This window comes from Protopterus annectens, chromosome 13.part0 (genome assembly GCF_019279795.1).
Source record: "Protopterus annectens isolate FY-2018-M chromosome 13.part0, PAN1.0, whole genome shotgun sequence".
NCBI classification, from domain to species: Eukaryota; Metazoa; Chordata; order Ceratodontiformes; family Protopteridae; genus Protopterus; species Protopterus annectens.
In genome coordinates, this window is record NC_056747.1 from 197842909 (window position 1) to 197870238 (window position 27330).

Sequence of the window (27330 nt, forward strand, 5' to 3'; positions counted from 1 at the left end):
TGGACTCATTCGAGTCCCTGACAGAGGACACAGACTTAGAGGAATGGGAAGGTTCCCCAAGGTCACCCCCCGAGGACGTCTCCTTCGGAGACATTATGGAAATGCTTCGCATTAGAGGGGCGTGGTCAGCCCAAAAGCCTTCCTTCGATGAGTCTGTGTTTCTGGAGGCGTTTGACGCAGGCCCATCTACCTCTTGGGTGTCCTCTCCCGCCGATCCCCTGGTAGATCTGATCACTACCAGGGCATGGAAGGAATCGGACACTGTGGAGCCCATACCAAAGAGACCAGACAAAATTCTCAGTCCACCCACAGATAGGATGGTTTGGAGCAAGGCTGCTCCAGTAGATGCCATGTTGGTGGCGGCTGCCACCAAGAAGGAACTGGCCTAGGAGAGTTCCTCAGTTCACCCTCCTGACAAGGAGTCTCGGACGATGGACTGCATAGGGAAGTGGATGTTTGCTTCAGCCACCTTCTCAATAAGGTCACTGAACTACATGGCACATGTGATACGACTCCAGCAGGATCTCATCAAAGAATACGCAGGGTCGCCCCCAGAGTCCATGTCGGCTGAGGATAAGAAAATATTCTCAGCCTGAATGGCCACTCTTAAGTCCATTTCGAACACTTCTATGCGACTTCTTTCCCATGCCACAGAAGGAGCCACTAGAGCTAGCGGAGCTAGCATTGTCTTATGGCGGCATGCTTGGCTCCGTCTCTGCGACTTTGCAGAACCCTTCAAGGCGTCCTTCACAAATGCCCCTTTTCACGGCTCTTCGCTGTTTGGCAGAACCGTCCGCGACACACTGGTCCAGAGCGAGAAAGACGGGAAGACGTCTGCCGTCGGGATCTGCTTCTCCGCTCCCCAGAGGTCCTTCTCCTGGAACCAAAGGGGACAAAAGAAGATGTGGTTCCGGAAATTTCAACAGTCCCGTTTCGCTCCGGACCCCTCGTCCTTCAGAGGCAGAGGAGGACAGGTTGGACGCCAGCCCAGAGGCAGAGGGGGACCGAAGAATTTCAGCTCGAGAAAACCCTTTTCGGATCGGCCCGCGCAGCAGCCCTGAGGAGTTACCCAACTGCTCCACTCTGGAGGCAGTCGGGGGCGTTTCTCGAGGCACCTAGCAGTTTGGGAGTCCATTACAACAGATCGCTGGGTGCTTCGATTCATATCCAGAGGTTACACTATCCCCTTTCTGAATCTCCCTCTCAGACCCCGGAGCCTCCCCGATGTCCCACCCAATCAAAGGGAGGCAGCAGCCACAGAAATAAAGCAGCTGCTAGAAAAAAGAACAATCCAGCCCGTCCCCCAAGATCAGTCCAGATCAGGCTTCTACTCCAGGTTCTTTTTGGTGCCAAAAAAGATGGGGGACGTAAGACCAATCCTCGACCTGTCCACTCTGAACCTGTCAGTTGCCAAAGAAAAGTTCTGGATGGTCACCATTCAATCCATTCTCCCACTCCTGCAGGAGAACGACTGGATGTGCTCTATAGACCTCAAGGATGCGTACTACCACATTTTGATGGACAGACTATCCAGAAGGTTTCTCCACTTCTGGCTGGGAGCCAGTCACTGTCAGTTCAGAGTCCTTCCCTTTGGTCTCACCACAGACCCCAGGGTGTTCACCAAAGTGATAGCAGTTGTAGTGGCCCACCTGAGGCTTCAGGGAATACAGGTCTTTCCGTACCTAGACGACTGGCTCCTGTCCACCCCCACCAGGCATCTACTCTGTTCAGCCAGGAATTACTTCCTTCACTTGGCCTCTCATCTGGGAATTTCAATCAATTTCAAGAAATCCTCCCTTCAACCAACTCAGACCTTAGATTCCATAGGGGCCAGGCTAGATACAAACCTGTTGAGGGCCTTCCTAACTCCGGACAGGCTTCGAACTTTGACATTCCACGTGATGGCCCTCTTACAATCCCCGGCTCCCCCAGCGGAATTGGTCCTGAGGGCGCTAGGTTCCATGGAGGCTGCCATCAATCTGTCACCACTAGCTCATCTAAACATGAGGATCCTGCAATGGACCTTGCAGGTCCAATGGTCCATCCTACAACATCCGCTAAGTACAGCTATCCCCCTCAGCAAGGTTTGCAGGAGGTCCCTACTCTGGTGGATCCAATCCTCGGATCTCCGGGAAGGGCGCCCCTTCTCTATGACTCCACCCCAAGCCACGGTGACCATGGACGCTTCTCACCTCGGGTGGGGGGGGGCACTGCATGGGCAGAACCATCCAAGGCACATGGACACACTCGGAGACCTTGTTGCACATCAATGTCCTAGAGATGAAGGCGGTGCTTTTAGTGTTGCAAGCACTCCAGGCCCTTCTTCCCTTAGGGACAATTGCGATTCAATCAGACAACATGTCAGTAGTCTGGTATATCAACAAACAGGAGGGAACCAGAACCTGTCCGCTGTGTCGAGAGGCCATGAGAGTTTGGGAATGGGCGATCACCACCAACCGCTTTCTCATAGCAATGCACATTCCGGGTCGGTCCAACATTTTGGCAGACAGGCTGAGTCGAACCATACTCTCACCTTACGAGTGGTCTCTGAACCCGAGAGTAGCAAAGCAGATCTTCCTCAAGTGGGGTCAACCTTGCTGCGATCTATTCGCGTTGCCTTCGAACGCAAAATGCAGTGAGTACTTCGCTCTACTTCTCCCACCAGGGGAATCCCCCAGAAACGTTCTAGTCCATGTTTGGCCATCCGGTCTACTTTATGCTTATCCACCTCTCCCCCTCTTGCAGAAAGCTCGTCAGTTGGGGAGCAGAGTGCTCCTCATAGCCCCATTTTGGCCTCATCAAACGTGGTTCCCTTGCCTATGGTCTCATCTGGTCAATCCTCCATGGATTTTGGATCCCACTCTGGATCTGATTTCTCACCACCTGGAATTGACAACTCCAAACCTGGACAATCTCAAGCTCACAGCTTGGTTGATCCAGTTCCAATCATAGCTAGGTCTCCCGATATCTCCTGCTCCGTTAAAGCTATTTTAGTAGCCACTCATAAACCTTCTACCAGAAAGGTCTATAAGAGTAAATGGAAACGTTTTTCAATTTGGGTGGAACATAGACATATGGATCCCTTTACAGCCCCGATACCAGCTGTATTAGAGTTTTTGTCACACTTATTTGATCAAGGTGCCAGCTCCTCCACCGTCAACGTCCAATTAGCAGCAATTTCACACTTTCATGCGGGAAGTGATCTCTGTTCATTAGCTTCTTCCAAGATCTGCAAAACTTTCGTAAAAGGTACTTTCCTGTTAAGGCCTCCTGTTAAGGATGCAGTTCCTCCGTGGGATTTAACCCTTGTTCTTCAGACTCTTACTGGCCCCCCCCCTTTGAACCTGCAGCTTCGGTGGATCTTAAATACTTATCCTGGAAAATGGCCTTTCTCATTGCCATCACTTCGGCTAGAAGGGTTTCAGAGCTTCAAGCCCTTTGCGCGCCAAACTTCCATATCTGGTCTTCCATAAAGATAGAGTTTCCCTCAGGACCAGTCCCTCCTTCTTACCTAAAGTCACCTCTGAGTCCAACATTAATCAATCTATCAACTTACCGTTTTTTTTCCCCAAATTATCAAAACAAAGGTGAATACAAATTACATTCTTTGGACATGCACAGGCAATTGAGGTTCTATTTACAGAGGACTGCTGATCATAGGAAATCTGAGCAACTCCTTGTATCCTTTGCTAAACCCTTTTTGGGTAAACCTGTGTCAAAAGCTACATTGTCCAGATGGATTTCACAATGTATACTTCCTGCATATAAGAGTTCTGGCCGACCAGAACCTGTCTGAGTTCACGCCCATTCTACTTGATCGATTTCCACTTCTGCTGCCTTTTGGTCCAGGGTGTCCTTGGATGACATTTGTTCAGCAACCACTTGGGTTTCATCCCATACCTTTATTACCCATTACAAGCTGGATATAATTTCCAGATGGAGGGCATCCTTTGGCTCTGCAGTGCTCCGGAATATTCTTCCATGAGGACCTCCCAAGTTTTTTAGGTAGCTGGGGACTCTGTCCCACAGGTTGATGAACAAATGAAGTTAAGTACTTCAGATAAAGAAGTTATGTACTCACCATAACATTCCATCTGAGTAGGTAACTTCATTTGTCAGCAACCAACCCCCCCCCCCCCGTCCCCCTAACCTGTAGTTCATCCCTTTTTAGGATTTTTGAGCTCTCTGTACCAGATGACATCAGGTTAGGATGTTTAGTTGATCCTTTGGTTGTAGTATTCTATAATGCTAAGCAAACTCGATCTGAGGACAGAGAAGGATGGCAGGGGGTTATGGGTAAGGGGGAGGAGCTTGGAGCTCAGATCTTAGCTGAATAAAGCTGCCGTCTCGGATCCGATTCGGATCCGATACCCACAGGTTGCTGACAAATGAAGTTACCTACTCAGATGGAATGTTATGGTGAGTACATAACTTCTTTTTTCTTCACTACTGACTATGGGGGCTATAGAGCCAGTTCCTGCAAATCAGGCAGGCCTAGGCTTTTATTCAAGGCTTTTTCTGGTACCCAAGAAAGGGGGCACGTGGCGCCCTATTCTGGATCTGTCCATTCTAAACACTTTTTTGGTAATTCCCAAATTCAGGATGCTCACCCTTCAACAATTACTAACAATGCTGGGCAAGGATTAATGGCTGGTTACTTTGGATCTCAAGGAGGCTTATCTGCACATCCCAATAAGGGAGAGTTGCAAGCAGTTCCTTCGCTTCAGGGCTGGGGAACAACACTGTCAATTCTCTGCATTGCCCTTTGGCTTATCTACTGCTCCCAGAGTTTTTACAAAGTGCCTGGCTCCAGCCATTGCTTTTTGCAGGCAGAGAAACATTCCAGTTTATCCTTACCTGGACGACTATCTCATTCAAGCAATTTCCCCAGAACAACTAGAAAAGGATTTGGATTTCATGAAGAACATTTTCACCTCTTTGGGTTACACACTCAACGAAAAGGCGTCAAAGTTGGTTCCTACAAGGGAGATTGTTTTCCTGGGAGCTAGTCTGAATACAGCCACCCAGATGATATTCCTCCCTCAAAAGAAGCAAGAAGATCTTTCCGCTTACTTCATGAACTTGGCAAGTATGACCCAGCTCTCTACAAGGCAATTCCTGCAAGCACTGGGGTTCATGGCTTCATGTATTTTGATGATCCCATATGCAAGGCTGCATATGAGAAAACTTCAATGGTACCTCAAGAATCTTTGGTGTCAACACACACAGGACTTGGACTTGATTCTTCCCCTGATTCCCTGTCTACAAATGGAGTTCCTCTAGTGGGCGACAGCCTGTTCTCAGAACAAGGGTCTGCCTTTCCTCCCACTGCCTTTCCTCCCACCGCCTTGCCAGCCAGACTCTCACCACAGACACCTCAGATGTTGCATGGGGGGCTCATCTGGAGGGCAGGGGTATACAGGGAACTTGGAGCACCCAACAGATTCATATGCGCATAAACTTAAAAGAATTGATGGCAGTGCAGCAGGCCTTGCTGGCTTTCAAGGACTTACTCTACCCTGGGACTCTGCTGATCAGGACAGACAATACCACAGTCATGATCAGCAGAGTCCCAGGGTAGAGTAAGTCCTGATCAGCAGAGTCCCAGGGACTCTGCTGATCAGGACAGACAATACCACAGTCATGTGGTACATCATCAAGCAAGGGGGGACTCACTCTTACTCCTTGTGCAGACAAAGCATGAAGCTATTGTCCATAGCAGCATCCATGGGCTTACATCTACTAGCCCAGTATCTTCCAGGGAGGCTAAACTCCTTGGCGGATCATTCGAACAGACATGTTCTGGATCCTCACGAGTGGCAACTGTACAGGGACATTTTCTGTTGCATCACTCATCATTCCAGCACCCCATAAGTAGATCTTTTCTCCTCTCACACCAATCATCTCCTTCCAACCTTCTGCACCAGGGAGTTTCACAACAAAGCTTGGAGGGTGGATGCTTTATCCTTCCCATGGACGCATCTCTCAGTTTATGCATCCCCCCTCTTCTTCCCAGGGTGATGCTAAAGATAAGGGACAAAAAAAACAGGCTGTTCTGATAGCACCAGATTGGCCCAGGCAGCATTGGTATCCCCTCCTTTGCAGCCTTTCCCAGGCTCAGCCTTGGCATCTTCCCCTGGTACCAGATCTGTTGGTTCAGGGAGGGGGAAAGTTCCTTCATCCTCATCTTCAAACACTGCATTTAACTGCCTGGCTAATCCTCTAAATCTTTCCCAGTAGGTGGTTGAAGTTCTTCATGAGGCCAGGATGCCTAGCACAAGAAAATCCTATGCAGTAAATGGAAGAGATTTTGCTCTTGGATGCAAGCTAAAGGAGAAGACTCTTCTCATCCTTCTCTTTCACTCATTCTTGACTATCTAGCAGGATTGCTTAATGGTGGACTTTCCTTTTCTTCAATCAAAATTCACGGTTCAGCAATTTTGACTCATTGTTCTTTTGAGCAACCCATTTTTTCTCACCCCTTGATGAAACAGTTCCTGAGAGGAGTTAGTAATCTTAGGCCTCCCAGAAGAGCTTCTACTCCTGCTTGGGATCTTAATTTTGTCCTGGAAAAACTTACTGTGCCTCCCTTTGAACCAGCTGCCTCTGCAGATTTAAAGTTTCTATCCTGGAAGACTGCTTTCCTTTTAGCTATTACTTCAGCTAGAAGGGTATCTGAGCTGCAAGCCTTAATGGCAGTAGAACCTTTCATTATTTTTCACTCAGATCGGGTTTCTCTGAGAACCAATCCCTCCTTTATGCCTAAGGTGGTTTCCAGTTTAACCCTTAACCAGTCTATTCACCTGCCTACATTTTTCAACAATCCACAAAATAAAGGGGAAAGGATTCTGCACTCTCTTGATGTGCATAGACAGCTGAGATTTTACTTAGGACCAAATCCTTTTGAAAATCTGATCAGTTATTGGTTAGTTTTGCTCCTGGGGCTCAGGGTAAAGCTATTTCAAAACAAACCGTCTCCAAATGGATTGCTCATTGTATTCAGTTTTGTTACCTTCAGCATGGGAAGGTTCCCCTTCGGGGTATTAGGACCCATTTTACTAGAGCAGCCTCTACCTCTGCAGCCTTTCTGAGAGGCGTGCCTACTAAGGACATTCTAGAAGCAGCTACTTGGTCTTCTGTACATACTTTCACAAAGCATTACAATCTACCCTTGTTTTCTAAATCATGGGCTGGTTTTGTCTCTGCAGTTTTGCAGGGCCTCCTTAACAACCCTTACTCTGTGATCCTTCCTCCCCCCTTTGTCTTCTTGCTGGGCTTTGGGAATCAATCCATATGTGAGTTCTGCAACAGTGAAACACGAAGAACATAGTGCAGTTGTGTGTACACTTACCATAAATGTAGATGTTCGAGTGTATTCACTGTTGCAGTCCTGGCTTCCCACCCTCCATTCCCCCTTTTTTCCTAAGGCACAGACTATAGATTTTTTATTTTTTGTATGACGTGTCCAGGGTGCTACCATTCCTGTGTTGGCCTTCTTTTGGGGGCTCCTGACAGTTAAGGTATGAAAAACTGAGGAAATGGCATCGGCTGCCACCCTTCATATCTGACGTACTGACATCAGTTTTACAACCGGCGGCAGCCGACGTCATATACCAAGGACTGTGGTATTCGGGCCGACTAAGGGCTACCGGGAGCCGGATAACCCATATGTGAGGACTGCAACAGTGAATACACTCGAACATCTACATTTATGGTAAGTGTACACAACTGTACTTTCTGTAGGCTGCATCAGTAGCAAATCTAGCAATGTGATTGTAGGTGCTAGAAAGTTTATTAAGGTCAGTTTTGCTGAGGTTTGTAAATAGAGGGGAAGCATAGAGGAGGGTGGAGAGTAGATGTGTATGAGCAATTATAGTTCTGGCTAATGGAGTTAGGAAGGGTTGATCCTATATAGTGAGCCAAGTTTTTTATTAACTGTTTTAATAGTTTTATTGATATGCAGATCAAACGTAAGGTTATTATCTGTTATAACTCCTAAGAGTTTGGTTGAGGAATCTGGGGAAATAATGGTGCCATTGTTGGATTTTAATGTTAAGGTCATAGGGGTAGACCTGCGAGTGGGGGAGAAAAGCAGCAATTTGGTTTTATTAGGATTTAACATGAGACAATGGTTAAGGAGCCAGTTTTCAACTGTGTTAAAAGTATTTTGAGATGGAATCTGCAACTCTGGAGGTGAAGTGTCGGAGCATACTAAAGTGGAGTCATCCGTATATTGAATGCATGTTGCATTTGGGATGACCTTATACAAATCATTGATGAAAATGGAAAATAATAGTGGACCTAGTATGGAGCCTTGGAGTACTCCGAGGATGATGGGTAAAAAGGTGGATAGTTTGCTCTGCCATAGGACAACCTGTTGTCTACCACTGAGATAGGATTGAAACCAATGGATGGCCTGGTCCTCTAGGGAGATGGATTTCAAAGTGTTTGAGTATTTGGTGGCTTACCATATCAAAGGCTTTCGTAATCCATGGTGTTGGTGCTGCGATAGCGTTGTCGCCTCATAGTAAGACGCTGTCCGGTTCGATTCTCAGCTAGAGCATCTTCTGCGTGGAGACGTGCGTGAATGGGCGTATCTTCGTTGAAGGTTGTGCGTCAGGGCTGGTAACTCGGCACGTAAAAATCAACTACCAATCATTAGCGGACCGGAGTTCCGCTGTGGCAACCCCTAACCGGGAAAAGCCGAAAGACACAAGCAAACCATATCAAAGGCTTTCGAAAGATCGAGAAAGATAGCAGAAGAAAGTTTATTTATTGTTTCGGTGTTTGTTAATGACATTAGAGAAGGAGAGGAGGGCTGAGGTTGTACTATGGAATGGTCTAAAGCCATATGTTGGGTGTTGGCTAGAAGATTATTATGGATAAGGTAGTTCAGGAGTTGATTATGGATGCATTTTTCCATAATTTTAGCCAAGGGTGACCGAATAGCTGTGGGTCTATAGTTTGACAGGTCAGTAGAGCTGCCCCCTTTATGGAGTGGGATGATATGGGATATCTTCAGACGGAGGGGATGGACGCTTCAGTTATAATTCTATTGATCAGGATAGTAATGGGGTATGCTATGGCATCTGCAGCTTTTTGTAGATATTCTGCAGAAGTAGATCAGCCAACAGGGTGGTAGGCTTTAGTTTCTAAAGTAATTTTCAGAGAAAAGATGTGCAAACTGGTTTGAAGTTAAAGGAGAGTTGGGAGCTGGTTGTAGTGGCTGGAGAATATGGGCATCTGGGGGATAATTGGTTAGCTAGGTTCTGGATGGTTGTTGTAAAGAAGCTGTTAAAAGTATTGGCAATTTCTTCTGGGGGGGTGGTTAGAATCCAAGGGGGCAGGAGTGGAGGATTGTTCTGGACTAAGGAGTTTGTTTATAGCTACCCAAAACTTTTGTGGCTTGTTTTGGTGTTTTTCTTGTACATGACAGTAATAGTTTTTCTTGTCTAATGTGGTGGATTTTTTTGTTTCATTTCTTAACTGTCTGTATCTAAGTTGATGTAGAAGTTTTTTTTTTTGTGGTTCGTGAAGTGCCCCAACCCCTGTTTCTAAGTAGCATTTTTTGTCTGGTTTCTTTTGACAGCCAAGGAACAACTTTTGTTTTGGTTCTAATAGTCTGTGCTGGTGCATGGGTGTCAAGGATGGATACGAATTTGGTATTAAAGTAATTTACTGTTTTTCAAGTGGTAATTGTTTCAGAACTGACCAATTGCAAGATTTGAGTTCATTTTGGAAATTCGTGCAGTTGAAATTCTTATTGTTCCTTACTCTTTTAAAAATGGACTGGTTGTGGATATCAGCTTTTTGTCTGATTAGATAGGTGAGGAGGTGATCACTTACATCATCAGGCAAGGTCCACTCTTGTATTTGAGGGGATGGGTGTTAATAAGAATCCAATCCAGAATACTTGCTTTATTGTTGGGTTTACTGGTTCTAGTGGGGGAGGATACAACCTGTGAAAATCCATAAACATTTATGTGGTGTGTGGGGGTTCTGAGGAACACATGGAGTCCCCAAGTACAGTGGTTTCTTGGGGGTAGTTGCTGGATAACCAATGTTGGATATCTTCGAGGGAATTTGTTATTGCCTGGGTATACACACAGATGCGATTTATACATTTGTTCTTATTAATATGGAGCTTAGTGATAAACATTTCAGAATTGCCAAATAGGGATGTTTGCAGAGCATTATTGGACACTTCAAGCATGGATTTGTACAGAACAGCTACCCCACCTCCCTTCCTATTGATTCGATCAAGCTTTAGGATGTTATAGCCTGGTGGTATAATTTCATTATCTGAAGTAGAAGGTTTTAGCCAGGTATCAGTTAGACATAGTTTGTCTGGGGAAAGACCATCTAAGAGGGCATGTAGGTGTTGTATGTTATTATTTACACTACTGATATTTAGGTGACTGATCAGGAGTGAGTCTGGGGGTATGTCTAAGATTTGTGTAGTAGTGGGACAGTTGGTAAAGGACTGAAATCCAGTGGATGAGGATGGGCCAGGATTTGGGTGGATATCTCCATCCATTGTCAGGTTGCATTGTAATCTGATTGTGAGCTTCCATATTTTAATTAATAGTCTTTGGTATCTTTTGGTTTTAGGGTTGGCATATCTTTTTCTAATGGGATGCTGATACCTAGTAAGTAAGGAGTTAGATGGGAGGGGATGTATTAAGTCTTCAAGCTTGTGTGTAGCTGTATACGTGGAGGTTTGGCCTTTTGGGTAGTGGAAACCTGGGTATGTATTATATTCATAGGCAGTAAGATGATATGGGACAAGCAGAAATGGTAGTAGAGAGTATAGTGGTAGTATTTTAATTGGTGTTATTGCAAGTAACATTGGGATTATTGAGGTTGACTTTTCCCCAGTTTAAAATATTTAAGATATGATAGAGAGGTTAAGTACTGGAGAACCTATTGATGACTTGGATATGGCTGATTGGTTGCAGAAAGAGGGGGTGTGGTTGTAGCACTATATATTTAGCTGTACTGGGAGCGAGTGGGAATTGGGAGCAGGGTGGGGTGCGGAGCAAGCCCACGCAGAGCATGGCTGAACTAGGCCACGAGGTAGTAAGGGTCTGTGTATACTGAGTGAGTGCACTGGAGCTAAAAGTAGTTTTTTTTGTAACTTTGTATTAGGTTCTTCTACTTTTTATAACAATTTGGTCTACAGAGTCGCGTTTTTTGCATTTTATAGTTCTATGGCTATGAGAGTAAATTTCACTTTTATGCACTGGTAAGACACTTAGTGTTCAAGAGCCCACACAAAGCATTAAGCTTTATTGGGCAGTTTTCCACTGAGGTATTCTTTAATGGATAATAAGGGACTTAGTAAGCTAAATAAAGTAATAAAGGTTTTCTAAGATATTGATTGGAAGGGCGCTATTAGTGCTTTAGACCTAGTCCAGCTATGTAAAATCAAAAATGGTGCCTGCCACAGGTAATATTTATTAACTTTGGGATTAGCTTAAGGTAATAACCAGGGGAGGGGGAAAACATGAGTGTGGGCTGCAGTTCTTTTGTACTGCTGCTAATGAGCCATGATCCAAGCAAAGGCAAGTTTGTGCTTAAGAAAAAGAATCAGAATTGACCAAAAACTGCTGTGAAGCTGTAAGTCATTTCTTAACCATTTATCAGATGGGAAAACAGCATAACATTAGTTACATTTCTCATGAAACCACAAACAATTACAAGATAGGTATATACAGTAAAGTATTTACATCAATTAGAAGTCTTTCAGTTGTTCCAACTGTAAAATCTTGCAGAAGTAAATAAACCATAATCTTAACATTTTCATAGCTATAACCTTTTTAATAAAGAAACTGAGGATTGGGTATATTAAAAAGAAATGTGATAACATTATTGAGCTATGCCATTCATGTAAAGAAGGTAATTATCATCACATATTTAAAAAAAAAATGCAAGGGTCCCTTTCAAATATAGTAAACCCTGCCAGCAGTTGTCCAGTAAGTGGATCCCTTCGAAAACAAAAGCCAACCCCCCACTTCATTTCTTATAAGCCTTGTAGCCATTAACATGACTGTGCACAGAACTAGTTTCTGCATCTTCAGTAAGTAGTAATCAAGGTAGTGAAGTGCCTCTTCCTCATCAGTGCACCAGTAAGGATGACCATCACCAGTAATGCATGGGATGCTGTATCTGCTGGATAAGGAGTACACATTTGACTCTCCTCAATTGAAGACATGGTGTGCTGAGTATGTTTATCATCATGACCCACCCTTTTTGTTGTGGTAGGTGGTCAGGTACTTGACTGTTAAGGGGAATTCAAAAAAGATATCCAGAAATGGAAATGGGAAGGTAGGCAACTTAGTCTTTTTTACACATGAAAAACCTCAGCATTTATGGGTCGTGCCAAAGGTTCAGAATCCTCCTCTCACTGTCCCCTTTCTTATTAATGCAAAGGGCTAGTTTAGAACACTGAACTTCGAGAATGCATTGTACCTTGCTTATTTGTGTTCTTTCAGATGTAAATGTAAATTAGTTTGCTCTGTTTTAGAGTCTGGACTTTGGATTGTTTTCCACATATATTTCTGAAACACTTAAGAAGGTAGCAGAACACTTTAAAAATCTGGGATTTTATAACCGTGCTTATTTACCTGATTTGGCTAATCAAAGACAGATCTAAGTGAGTGGCTCATGAGGACAGCCTTTCAGAACTGCTGTTACCTTGACTATATTGACAAAATAATCACATACCCAAAGCCATCCCACTCAACATCTGTCACGATGGTAAACACAAAGACCAAATCGCACCACTAAAGGCCATTCAAACAAATATAAAATATGTAAGAAAAAAGGATGAACATGCCACCTCTTGCTCTCAAAAGTTTAAATAACTGGAACACTCTTAGTACAAACCACAGTTAAGATAAAGGCTTGGTAGCTCTTGTAAAAACTGTTGAGCTGTTAAATACAGCTGTCCTTAACAGCTCAACAGTTTTTACAAGAGCTACCAAGCACGTTCATCCTTTTTTCTGTCAGGATGGTTGATTTCACTGGTGTTATTCTCATTCTCAGATATTCTTTTCCAATGTTTTCTTACCAATAGTGGCATTTTGGACTGTGAACCACTTCAATGTAACATTAGATTGTATTGCATAGACTATTGTAACTGTTGTTGTGGTCTACTTACACAAGACAGTACCTCAGTGAATTTCAAATTTACCATATGAGTCATGTGATGAACCATAGTTTGATCTCATGACACTGTAATTTTTTTTCCAAAATCTGCCTGCCCAGACATCTTGATAACAGATGTCTTATAATGTGGGGAAGTTGCTTTGAAGATTTTTAAACTGTTTGTTTATTTATTCACCAGTTCCACTGCTTTGCCAAGTAAATCTCAGACTTGTAATAGTTATGGCAAAAAGCAAATTAGCACCATAAAAACTCTTTATTAAACAAAATTAACTGGCACCTTGGCAGTTTATTGATATTTTTTGTATAGCAAAGGAGGATCCAGTTGATTTTTTTGACATTTTTTGATTACTTACAGAAGGATAATGACTTTGGCTTGTACTTTACATATAGTATACAAAAATGTGGTACATTATGTAGATCTTAACATTTATGTAAGTGAAGATAAAATTTGTACTACTTTGTTTAGAAAATCCTCCTCAGCAAATACTCTTTTACATGTCACTAGTGCCCATCTGGCTCATTTGATTCATTCTTTAATACATGGCAAGTGTTTTTAGAGCCAACACTTTATGCTCAAATGAAATTGAGTTTAAGAAAGTAATGGAAAGGATGGCACAGAGGCTGTTAAGTAGGGGTCGTTTAGGACAGCATTTAACCTGGTCTTGGGATAGATTGATACAAAAGGGATAGATGGCTCAAGATTGTAGACTCGAAAAAACGGTTTTGAGTCAGTCCCTCAAGAAAGTATATTTTGTTACTAGATATTCCCCTTTTATAGAAAGAACTTGTAGGATTCTGAAAAGAAATAAGTTCAGATGAAATTTTTATCTAATTTAAGATGAAAAGTTTCATATTTAAATGTCCCTAGTATAGCTGACAGAGTAATAAATGGTTGTTTTCAGGGCAGGAAACAGTACAGCTAGGATGCAGCTATTTGTAAGTATTTTGTTTATAGGTTAGAAGCTTATTAACGTGATGTATTTCTTGTCTTTTTGTGAGACTAAAATTTGTTACCAAGAAGCAGTGCTGTATGGTTTGCTTTGTCCTTGTGGAAAGTGCTATATACGTCAAACTAAAAGGCAGGTTAGAAAAAGAATTCAAGAGCACATCAAGACTGTAAAAAATAAAGTTGTTACTAGTCCCATAGCTGTATATTTTCATAGTGTACACCAGGTGAAATTTTTAATCTTAACCAGCACGTAAAAATCTACTGCCAATCATTAGCGGACAGGAGTTCCGCTGTGGCGACCCCTAACCGGGAAAAGCCGAAAGACACAAATAAACAAACAAACTTATTCAATATTATATGCATTTCCTAAGGGTTCCTATTACGTTGTCGAAACTATAAAACTTCGAACACTACAAGATCGAACTTGTATGTTCAACGTTTTATAATTTCGAACAACGCAAAAAAAAAATAAAAACCAACAAACAGAAAGTAACTCTTGTAAGCAGGGGGGCAAGCCCCCTGCACCCCCCCCGCTCTTTAAATATACCAACTCCGAGATCGCAATACAGTGGTGCACACTGTGTTGTGATCTCAGATTTGGTATATTTAAAGAGTGGGGGGTGCAGGGGGGCTTGCCCCCCTGCTTGCAAGACTTTATTTCTTTTTTTTTTTTTTACTTAATCGAAGTTCTGAAACTTCGAACATAAGGTTTCGACCTTATGGTGTTCGGAGTTTCAGAACTTCGATAATGTAATAGGAACCCATTTCCTAATCCAGAATTATTCTTAAATGTTTTGGAAGTTTTTATTAAAATGGGAAGTATGTTTTATTTATACATATAAAACATTGCAACCAGGAGGTTTAAATAATGAATTTTTTTTCTGAAGCATTTATCGCAATGTATAGTAGATTATTGTGGCTTTAGTGATAATTGTTTTATTTTATTTTTAAATAATTGAATGATTCATGTGTTTAATTGAGTGCACAGATAATTGTGGAAGAGAACCGATCGGTTATTAGTTTCTATTTAAATTATATTGAATGTTCAGTTTTTGTGAACCACTGAAGGCATATACCAGTTTTAGTTTAATAAAGTGTGTTTTTGATGCTCCGTTTCTTTGTTTTATGTTTTATTTATTTTTGTTTGCTTTTATTTGTTTAATCTTTTCAAGAGAGACTCTTGTATATCTATGGATTTGAAATCCATTTCTTCATGTATTCTCTGTAAACTTTCCAGGCCCACCTTTAAGAAAAATGAACCTTGTATGGTTAGATAACATGGTTATCTTTATATAAGAAAACAAAGTGGCATAGTCATACTCATTGTACCAGGAACTGTTGAGAGTGTAAAATGATGCAATTGATTACAGTTATACATAACTCTGCACTTTTATTTGGACCCAGCAGTTGTCTTTGAGACATAACCAGCAAATCCTGTTACTTGAGTTTTGAAATGTGAACTTTTGGATGGTCAGCATGCATTGCATTACCAACTAGATTAAATGTACAGGCACAAGATATACAGCCATCAAGTTCACCACAGTCTCGTATCATTTTGATTCTATGTGAACATTTGAACACTGAATCATCGTCTGGTTCGGGGTATGTCAAGATATGTTGAAAATTCATTGTAGCACTTATGAAACCACAAAGTGTAAGTGGTTTACACTGCAGGTCAGCATCCTGGGAGCTAGGATTGTTTCTTCTAAGTCGAATTTTATCTTTGAAGGCCTTCTTTCAGTGATTATTATTCTGGTACATAACAGAATAGATTGTAATAGCAATAATGTATGAATGTACGTGTTGAAATGTTTACCTTGTGAGGATTTGTAAGTTTTTGTGTTCTTTTTTAGTACCTTTTTTAAATTATCACTTGAGACATACACAGGTACATTAATAGAAAAGAAAAACATATTAACATGTTTCATGCTCTCACATAATACATACATATGTTCTTTATTTTTAACCATAATGTATACCAACTTTATATACATTGCTCATTTCTGCACGTTTTGTTCCCACAGATTCCATTTACTTCTGTGTAATTTACTCCTATCTCTAGTAGTTTTATCTTTACAATGTTCAGTACTTCAGCCTCACTTGGTTTAGATTTTGATTGCCATTTTCTAGTTTTTTTATTTTATTTATTTTGCAGCCAGTAGCATTAAATTTAATAAGGCCCTACTTTGTTTAGGCAATACAGATCCGTCCTCAAAAGAATAATTTCCATTGTTAGTCATGTGTTCCCCTAACATTTCTGACAGAATCCCCTATAGGGAACTTATTTCTTGAAAAGCATTCCCAGTTACTTCTCTTCCATCACACCTTCAGCATTTGCTGTCTACCAGAGGGGTAAATTCTCTGAAGTCTGCTTGGGGTATCTGAGTAAAATTAATGTTAAGCTTTTGGCCAGAGTTTTGGCAGAAAAGGATTCATGGATTAGCCTGCCTGCCCAGTAAACATAAGATAACTAAGTAAATTACCACAGTTCGCGTGTCTGCTTTTCATGAGTATGAATGAGGAGAGGAGAAAGGCATACAGAGGAATGCTTCATCCGCATCATCCCAAATTGAATTTTAGGTTTTGTGGTATGCATTTTCTTGGTTATTCGTTGTAATCACCCAAAAATGGATACATGGTTACTGATCAGTGAGACTGACATCAGAATAGAACACTGGAAAAATAATGACGACACCAGAAGTTACTTTCACAAATAACACACAGTATTTCTTAACTCCCACAACCTTGCCTGTTTATATGTACTGACTCCAAGATTATGTAACTTTGGCGTTAAGGGGGAAACTTTATTACATCTCCCACAGCCTTGCCTGTTTATATGTACCGTCTCCAAGTTTATGTAATTTTGGGGTTAAGGGGGAAACTTTATTACAACAAAAGTTCTGTAATCTCAGAAAACTTTAAGATGCAGTGTGCAACTGACATTAATTTGATTAACTGAGAGTCAAACATATGACTGTACAACTTATTTGTTCCCAGAAAAGTTCCCTCAAGTGTCGGGCTCACCTTAGATGAGCAATTACTCTCAGAGGCGGTTCCAGAACTGACGTGGATGCCCCTTGTTACTCAGTTCTGCATATCCTTAGTTAAAAGAAAATCCAGTCCTCCTTTTCTCTTGGTTTATACCCTACCTCTTAACTACAGTATTAACATTTTCAGCCCTAACTTGTTCATTCTCTCACCAGCTTTACTTTGCATTTCTAAGCATTAATCAGTAATTATTAACTGCAAAAATCAACTTGGCTGAAGGTGTTTGATAAGCTAGTAGCTGTAGGGCTTGATTTTGTAGAATGGACGGTCTGGTGTGTGGTAGTGTTGCTATCTGAAACAGAATCTAGATGAGCACTTATGAACTCCAGGACTTTTGTGGAGGAGAGTTGTGACTTGTCATAACTGACACAAATAACCCGTTAACGACATCATGTTTCAGCTTCATGGCTTCTGAATGCCCATGACATTTTACTTTTTTTTAAGTCTTTATGTATACATTCAGGCCAATAAAGCCAAACCCTACCAGCTGTGGACATGCATGTTTCATCTTTCTTATTGACCTCAGCACACTCCTAGATCCTTTTTTTGGCCTGGATTGTTTAACTAAAGTTACCAGGTAATAAATATGCAGTATTATAAAGTGCAAGGAATTATTAACAAAATAATACTGATTGCTAATCTAGGATATGCTGCAATAGAGAAATGAATCACTATGTTCATAGATGAGAGCCCTACGTGTTATTGAGCAGTATGATGTAATGTGCCTTAGGGGTAAACAGGGAAATTCATGTCCATTTATATCACTTGTTTTAGGAATTATGAAAATAAACAGTATTTTCATCTGTACTTAATATTTCAAAAACCAAGTGACTTACAAACTGTTGCATGACTTCAGGAAAAACCTTAGATATTGTTTAATAAAACTATTTTTTCTATTCGCACTGTAAGTTGCACATCTTGAGAGATGTCCAGTATTATTTTAATTGGTAATTAAACAAACATATTTTCATATTGATGTAAATATCTCAATCAACCTGTACTTGGAGAATAATTCCTGATTGTCACATGAAAGCTTATGACTGGGTAACAAAAATATTGTAACAATATATGTCTAGGTTGTGCAGTTTCCAAGATATGAGAAGTTGATTGTGAAAGTTTAGCAAAAAATATAATTGGGGGTTGTGTACATTATAATATATTACAGTATTTGTAGAAATACTATGCACTGACTGCTGTCACTGTGAAGAATACATCTTACTGATAACATTGCTATTTGTGCAGTTTCCTTTACTACTCTTCACAACATTTCAGAAATTGGTCAGCTGTACAAGCTGTGTGTTGTTTGCTAGAGGTGTCACGTTTCACAGCACATAGATGCTGACCTGCAGTAATCATTATCACAGCTTAAAAGTTAAAGACCATGAAACACTAATTATGATCATATATTTTATAATTTAATTATGAGTAATAATTACTTACCGAAGGAGAAGTTGTAGATTGAAAAAGCATTCCCTTTGCCCAGTTTACTGTTAGGACAATTTACCAGCAAGCACTTTGAACACACACTTTAACTTCTGTTTTGTAGAAGAAACATGACAGTGGCAGCTGGTGAAACAGGATTAGTCAGTCTGCAAGTCTGATGAGGAAGTGACCTTACACTTCAGCTATGTTCACTGGACTTTTGAGTTTTTTTCTTTTCTGTAAACTAGGCTACTACCATCACCCCTTCAATCCCCTAATCTGATGTTTGAAGGATATGCCTAAAATTCAAATGTATGTCATTATTTAGTGACGTCAGTCCTCAGTGATGTGCCCGAAAACCACACATTTTTATGAGGAACAGACAAAAGGGTGATGCAAAAATGTGGACAGTTGACAGTTATGCCCTTACGCTAAAGCATCTGGTGTGATCCTTGGCAGAAAACAAAGCTACATAGTTTTAAAAAAGTTACAAGAATCACCATGAGTGGTTTGCATTCCCTAATGGAAGAGGTTCGAAGTATGGAATTAAAAAAAAAATCAAGTACAGATAAACTCTTAAAAGTCCTGTATGGGTTAGTATTGCACTCATATTGAGGGAGAGCACAGGCTTGAAGCTAACTTGTTTGGGTAACTGTACTGCAATACATTTGATCTTGCTTTCACTCACCCCAACTTCCCAACAGTGGTTATGCCCTAACTGTCAACTTCTTAGCTCAAGAATTCTGGACAAAGATAATGGGAGGACATATGCCTAAAAAATATGGACGTATTTTAAATGCTGTTCTTACAAACTTAGAAAGTTGCTAGAAAAACACAATTTGTGTTAGCATATGTTCTGAAGGATATGATGTCTGAAACTCAAATGTATGCCATTATTTAGCGACTTCAATCTTCACAGATTTGCCAGAAAGCCACAAATTTTATGCGGATCAGACAGAAAAATGTGGGACAAAAATACAAACTTTCTGCTAAGATCTGGACAGTAGAGAGGTATGGGTTGTGCTAGTACACGTTGTCACAAGTAGGGTTGTGCCATTTTTCAGAGGTAGGTGGTACCGTTTACTTACCACCGTCTTGGTGGACTGCAAAAACAAGGAAACAAGACGTGGTAAAGCATGAAGTGGGAGGATATGGACAAAAACCCTGCATTCTCAATTTCATTTTGAAGCCACTTCTCACAAGACACACACAGACATTTGTATCTATTACAGTTTCTGTCCACTGTAACAGTTTTATTCTTCATATACTTCTTTATCTTGTTTGTAATCTGTAAATGCTTTGTGTAAGTCTTTCATGTTTAGCTCCCTTTGTATTGGCTGAACTAGAATAAATGATCTGCTGGTCCTTTCCTGTGTTTGATGTTTCTCTTAGGGCAGCACAGCATTTGGGCACCAGATCTTTAAAATTTCCACAAATGCAAACATTAGTTTGAGTGTATTGCTGTGTCATGCTTTATTTGGAAACTTGGAATATGTGGATGAATTAATCCATAACTGTAAATTTGTTATAGTCTCCGTTTAGTTTGTAAAATGTCGCATCTGCATAAACGGTATTGTATATAGTGAAAGTAACTACACTTGAAGGGTTTGCGTTGCCAAGTGCATGCTTTCTGTGCAATTTTTTAACTCACTTTGAATCATGCCCTCTCCATCATAAAAGTAAAATCTGAAACCTATTGGAACTGCACACAGAACAGCAGCTTTTGGTGTAAAGAAATAAAATGGCCAAAGGCACGTGCAATTCAAGTACTGAGATGATTTTTCTAACTGCAATAATTGAAACTTCAGATCGTACCTCTGTACCTCTTATGGCAAGAATTATAGATAAAGCGAAAAATAAATGTGGAGACAGAGACCCAGAAATCATGGACAGATTTTAAATATTACTCTTATAAACTTAAAAAAAAGATGGTAGAATAACTAGTATCACATTAGCACGTATTTTTTGAAGGTTATGAAGTCTGAAACTCAAATGCCCATCATTGTTTAGTGACTTCAGTCGTCAACAATTTGACAGAAAACCACAAATTTTATGAGGGACAGACCAAAAATATGAAGCAAAAATCTGGATATCCTGCGACAGTCTGGGTAGGTAAGAGGTATGCATTAGATCATTTGCTATCATTTACGAAAGTTTTTCTAATCATTTCCAAGCACAGCTTGTGAACACAGCCAATTCTGTCATTACAGTGTTTGCTGCTTTTTTTTTCCTTTTCTGTAAGCAAGTGTGGCTTTTGAGCACAGTTAAACTGCGAGGGTCAAGTTGTTTTGCTAAACTCACAAAATGACTTGATCCTTGCAGTTCAACTGTGTTTACCCATACTTGCAAGTTGAAGAAAAAAAAATGTAAGCAAACATACTGCCAAAAGTGGGGATAGTTGAGATGTTAGTGGATACAATGAGGGAGCTTCAGCTCCCCAAAAAGCCCCTGTAAATCCGCCACTTTTCTGAGTGCAACAAAAAGAAAGAGGCTTACAGAATGCATTACTTCGTCTTTTTGTTTCTGCACAAGAAGTATGTAATTGAGTACTAAAATAAATCGTTAGCATAGCTAATACTTTGCTTTGTCTTGTGCCTCAAATAGATTGCACAACCTTGGCATGAGTTTTTCTAACAACACTGTAAAGGGATTACCGTTTATGTGCTTTATTTTTAAGGAGTGTCAGTTCAGCATATTATGCTGGTTCTGTTTGGTCCATATTGTAAATTTTTAGCCAGCACTACAGCTCAGATATACAGTATAGCGCCAAAACAGGCTTCATGAGAGACGTTCTCAGTACTTTCTACTCTTATTGTCTTTATATTAAAAAAGCCCCTTCGATTTGTTGGAACACTGTATGATTTCCACTTCCATTTTTTTTTTTCTTAAATACTTTCTCATCAGTCCTGTTCCTCTGTCTGTGGTGAAAGCAACTGAGGAGTTGCAGGGGCTTCATCCCTTTTATGGATACTGTTCCGTCAGTGATGACAGAGAGTGGAGAAAGGCCCAGCCACTGAGAACTGATGTAAAACAATTTATTGAACAGTGCCATCTTACTGCTGGAAAGTCGGAAGTTAAAGAATTGATGACTGAGGTGCATTTGAAGATTGGAGCCAAAGTAGATGCTTAGTCTAACTTATTGTTGTAGTACCTTGTGCATCAGTAATTTAAATTAGGCAGCTTTAGTTAAAGCATTTTAAATAGAATTTCATTTTTCTTAGAGTTTGTTGAACTATAGAAGTATTTGTTTACAAAACAGACCTTAATCAGCAGGACTGTCTTTTATGTAGTAAATAAAAAGTGAATGAGTGCAATGTTTAATAAGTTACTTCTGCAGTCAGAAGAGTAGCAGTGACAACCAAGAAAATGGTTACAAATGTTCACTTCAAGGAATCCTATCCTGCTGTTACAAATTGTGTACGTCTTAAGTCTGAGATTAACCATCTCTGATTATGTTGTGATTCGTTTAATCTGCACTATACAGTCAAAATGCATAATGATAACAATATATAAAAAAATTTTTCATCCACATGTAACAGATGAGAACTTCCCAGTTCCCATATACTTATGCAACTCATGGTCCTTTGTTCATTTTGGAGTCGAGCAGCTTTTTGTTTTGGGATGTGTATGTGTGCATGATTACAGAAGTACTGTTTTGCCAGAATTAGCTATTTCAGTTTTTTCTTTTCTTAGGTAACTAGGAATTCTACCTCAAGAAAAAATGGTGACCTATGCAAGGACAACGTGGACCAACTTTGCTCAGCTTCCACTGAAAGGTGCTCGCCTAGCCTGCAAGGGTTTCTGCTATACTACTGGACAACAAGTTATGAAAAAAAGAGAGACACAATATAATAAGAAAAAAAATACTGTGAATCGGAGTTCAGAATTATTGCAGAAATTGTAAATCTTGGCTCCAGTTGTATTGTTGATAGTTAAAATATTATATTTATCTTTTTTTTTTTTAAGAAAAAGAACTTAACATTGACTTATTTTATTCCAATACAGTAGTAGAGGCTGATTTACATATACAGCACACCAGCATTGATGTTTGGTAACATGCTGTTGGTGCTATTTGAACCATTGGATCTGTGCCTCAGTAGTTTTGAAACTTGGTGCTTAATTTATGGTAAGGGTTGACCAACACTGAATGGCCCTGCTCTTTTGGTCCACTTGTCGGCTCTAAGGGTTTATGTCATCAGAAAATGCACATGTCAGAAGGACCATAACCCCCTCCTCCAAAAGAAAATGATGGCAGTGTACCACAAAATCTTTAATCCAATTTCAAATACATTTAAAAGCACAAAGGTTATTAACTCATGTAAAAAAAACACCAGAAACAATGGTCTTCATTATGCTAGGAAGTGCTTAGGCATTACTTGGCTGTGGTGCTAGTTTCCCAAATACGACTACTGGAACACAGTGTGTATGGCAGGAGTCTTTTTGATGAGAGGGTGGGTCAGGATGTGGAGCAGTCATGTTGGTCACACCCTTTTAAGTGTAAATGGGATATTAAATTCCTGAACTGGGAACCCGGTAATAGTATTTTTTGGCTTTATTTTGCATCTGGTAATGTTTTGATACTTGATTTAAAGAGTTGCTTAGCTTTAAACATATTTAATGTGTTACTTTTTTATTTCTGTATTTTAAATGGGATTTTTGTTATAGTTCACAAAAACACCAGTCGCATTGTTAGATTCAGCTTTGTAGACTCGTGTAATAACTGAGACCAGACAAAAAAAGTTTTGTAGTTCCCAAATCCTTTGGCTTTCTTGTGATACAGCTGAGTGATCCTCAAACATATTTGATTGATTAAAAAAAAAAAAAGTGGTGTTCACAATTAAAAAGAAGTGCAGACCTGAATTATTGAAGCAGCAATATGATGGTTTTAAAACATTAAAGCTCATCTTCGACGTAACAAAGCTGTATTAGAATTTTAAAACTAGATAGTCCATGGTGTAGAGGATAATTGAAAGGAGTAACCAATAGGCTAATCAGTTTATTTGTGTACAACTCCTTTGTTCAACATCCTGTTCATTGTGTGCTGTTACCTTTTCTCAGGAGTCTAATCAGCCATGTCAGGAGGATACCAAGAACATCATTTATATGACAGTGCCTTTTAATTGTAATCCCAAAGGTCCCTTGTAGCTTGTTTGCTTCCTTGGTACAGTTTGATATATGGAACCTTAAATTCTCTCTTCCTAGTTTCTTGTAGAAAGGTTCAACAGTGGTGCTTGGCCTTGTTGCCTTGCCTTAAATAGTTATTTCTGAGACCTGTATTTGCTCTGCACCTAATGATATGGCCTTCACATCTCTTGCCACCTAGGAGGGTATTGCCAGAATGGTAGTACTTTTCAGTGACTATGCAGTGCTGTTACAAAACATAGTGTTTACAGATTTTTTAAGACATTATTTGAATTTTGTGTGGCGTAGTTACACTACAGTTTTGTAGTATATTCACTGCAGATGTATTTTACTGGGGTTGGCCATTAACTTGTGAACTGGATAACAAGCAGGAGAAATTGAAAACCGAGTATGACAGACTTCAAGTAGCAGTAGCATAAGAGATATTGGAGTAGTGCTGCACCTCTTTTTCCTGTTTTCCAAACTTTAGAATGATAGAAATAGTATTGAGAACAGAGGTTATATTCTAGTGTTCCCACCAAATCACACCCTTCACTTCTCTCCCTTCTTACCTGGCTTTTCAAGTGCCAGGGCCACTAATCGAACACTGGTCACCTGGGTTGCAGCCAGGGCTGTAGTGCTTTTCATCACAGAGTCTAGAAGTCTTTGTTGAGTGAGCAGTAGTCCAGCCTAACCCGTTCACAACAGAGGAAATTCCAGAGAACAGTCCCATGTATGATAAGCTACAGTCTCTCTCTTCAGGACAGGTGCAGCTAATGAAGTGTTTTCTGCCTTTTAAAATCAACATCACTTCAGTACAGGGAGCTTTCTCAGAATTTTGGTTTACATGTCCTGTTTCCTAATCTCAAGTGATGATCTGCACAGGAGGAAAATGCACTTGCATCTAAACAGCGTGTGAAGCCAACACGTAACAAATGGACTACTATTTCCCACTGTTATCAAGAACTGCTAGTGGTGAAGTTTTAATTTTTGTCACTGGAGTCTACCCTGAAACTGACAGCAGATGCATCAGATTACACTCAGAGACTACTTTAAAGGCTTTGGGACTAGGAAGCAGAGGAAAAAGTGTTTCAGCCCGAAAGAAACCAGTCTGTCTCCAGTGCACCATGTTTACATTCCAGTCAGAGTTAGACAACATGACACTGATGTGGTATGTCAACAAATGGGGAGGGCCACTCACTCCTTCCTGTGTAGAGTAACTATGATGATTATGAGAGTTACTTAATCCAGGCAACCTAATATATTAGAAGACTAACTGGATGTTGAACAGAAATACCTTTCTGGGCAGGCAGGTATAGTTGCCCAAAAACAGAACCGTTTCATGCCATGTAAACTATCGGGTCCCCAGTTACTACACCGAAAGTTTGGCAGCTAATGAATTCTCAGTCAGGTGGAACCAAGGCCCTTCTTTATTGCATTCCCTTCCATAGTCTTCCTCTTTTACAGTACTACTAAATTAAGAGGAGAAAAGATGGAAGAAATCCTTATAGCACTCAGCTGGCCAAGACAGCTGTGTTTAACTCAGTCATCTCAAATTACATGACTAGCCAGTGGTTCATTCTGTACAGTACAGAATTCTATCTTTTGCAGGAAGGGAAAATGCATTTTCCCAACAAAAGATGCCTCAAGTTTACAGCCTGTGGGATTTCAGGCTGATATCTCATAGCCACCTGTTTTCACCTGATGAGTTGTCTTTGACTCTGAGGTCAAGGAGATCTAGTACTAGAAAGCTTTGAATGTCAAATGGACAAAATTTTCACTATGATGGGAGAAGAATAGGGTCAAACCTATATCCTGCCATATTTCTTAAGTCCTCCAAAACTACTTAGACTTGTTTAACCAAGGCCTGGCATATGTTTTTGTAAGGTGCACCTTTTAACCATATTTGCCTGTATCTCTGTGGCATCTCCTGTTATTTCCAGCACAGCTGTTAATGCAGTACGTGATGGGTATCCTTTTTGGCTATCCAGATGCTCGGTATCCCTCATCTTCAGCCTGAATTTTACTATAGAAAAGTTGATCCAGGCCCTCTTTGAACCTGCCAGCAGAGCTAAACTCATATACTTATCTTACAGCATTTACCTCAGTCAGAGGGCTATTCAAGCTGCAAGCTCTAGAAGCATTGCACTGCCTTATGGGACAGCTTACTATTAAAGATCAACACTACATTCATGTCCGTCAGAATTTTCAGTTACCAGTTTTTTTTGCCCAAACCTAGGAAATACAGGTCTATTAGATCAAGGAGGAAAGGCATCTAAGTCCTATAGTGTGTTTTTGGGTACCTATCCAGTTGTCTAAGCCATGTAAGGGTGACTGGAATCGCACTGCTTGACATTGAAGGGAAGTCTGTTCCAGAGCAAGGGGAGGTACTGTGCAAGGAACCTCTGTTTTTCCAGTTAGTTGTATTTACTCCCTGAATGGGTTGCCCTTCCAAATTCATCTCTGCTTAGTCTTTACTTTCAGCTGGAAGTACTTTGTAATTGTGCAGACAAAAATCCATATCATAAGTTTGCATTAATTGTATCCATTGACATTCTTAAAAAAGGAAGCTGATGTAGCATCGGACTTGATCCCTGTCTGAATCTTGCAATGTTTGTTACAGCAGAAATCACTGATACAAGCTAATCATTTCAATAAAGTTCTCTGTAACTGGGAGTTCCTGTTCTTTTTTTGCACACCTTTCCCTGCTCTCCATCAGTCGTCGGCCCCTCCCGGCCAGTCAGCTTGCTCATTTGCCATCACCTGGACTAGGATTGAATGGGCGGGGCCATCATTCAGACAGGCATCCAGGAGTGGTTCTGATTTCGTTTTTGAGTCCTAACCTCTGGTGTGTGGGCGGTCTGTGAAGGATATCCCCTCAATTCCACAAGATGCTGTCCATTCACTCAACTGTACACTACCCCTTAAATCATGGAAGGTGGTTTCTGCTGGACTCCGCTAGGGAAATCACACCTCGTAGTGAGCTTCCAAGATACATACACCCTCCCCACCCCTGGGCATGATGAATGGGCAACGTCCTTTCACTTATCCCCCTCTTCCCTGGCTTCTCCATTGTCAGTCACAGTAATTGAACCCCAGTCACTTGGGTTGCCGTCAGGGCACTTTAATTTATGGAACTATTTATTTGACCACAAAGACATACTTAGGAACGCTTGTTCTGTTATTTATTTTTTTTCTGTAAGTGAGACAAATTGAGATCTCTTAATATTTTGCCTTGTTAATAGAGACCTTTTATTGTAGTTTTTTTCTTGTGGAGCACTAAAAATTGCTTTGACCTGTTCAAAATAAAACGCTATAATCTCATTGGACATAAATGATAAAGACCCTTGTGAAAATAAATAAATGAGTAGTAGAGATTTATACATTAAGGCTTTTGTATCTTTCTGGTTGTAGTAGTAACTAACAGAGCAAGGCTTTTTTCCTGGGTGAAAATCTTAGTATTATAGTTGATAAGGACCATGGAGAAAGTTTTTTTTGTGCGTCTTTGAGACTTTCAGTTGTTCCATGTCCAAAGAGAACATCATTCCTGTAGACATATATGATTTCTGGTTGTTAGTCATTTTGGCTTCATTCATAACGTATAGAAATCATCTCTCTCA

At 40.6% G+C, this 27330-nt stretch overlaps 1 protein-coding gene across 1 annotated transcript in view; it reads left to right on the forward strand.

Moving 5' to 3' along the window:
- Window positions 1–27091, forward strand: part of LOC122787868 (histone-lysine N-methyltransferase, H3 lysine-79 specific-like) — a 2114473-nt gene extending 2087382 nt beyond the window's left edge. Inside the window, exon 30 of the mRNA XM_044054784.1 lies at window positions 22283–27091. The gene's annotated coding sequence lies outside the window, so the exon portion shown is untranslated. The remainder of the gene's footprint in view (window positions 1–22282) is intronic.
- Window positions 27092–27330: the final 239 nt, after the last annotated feature.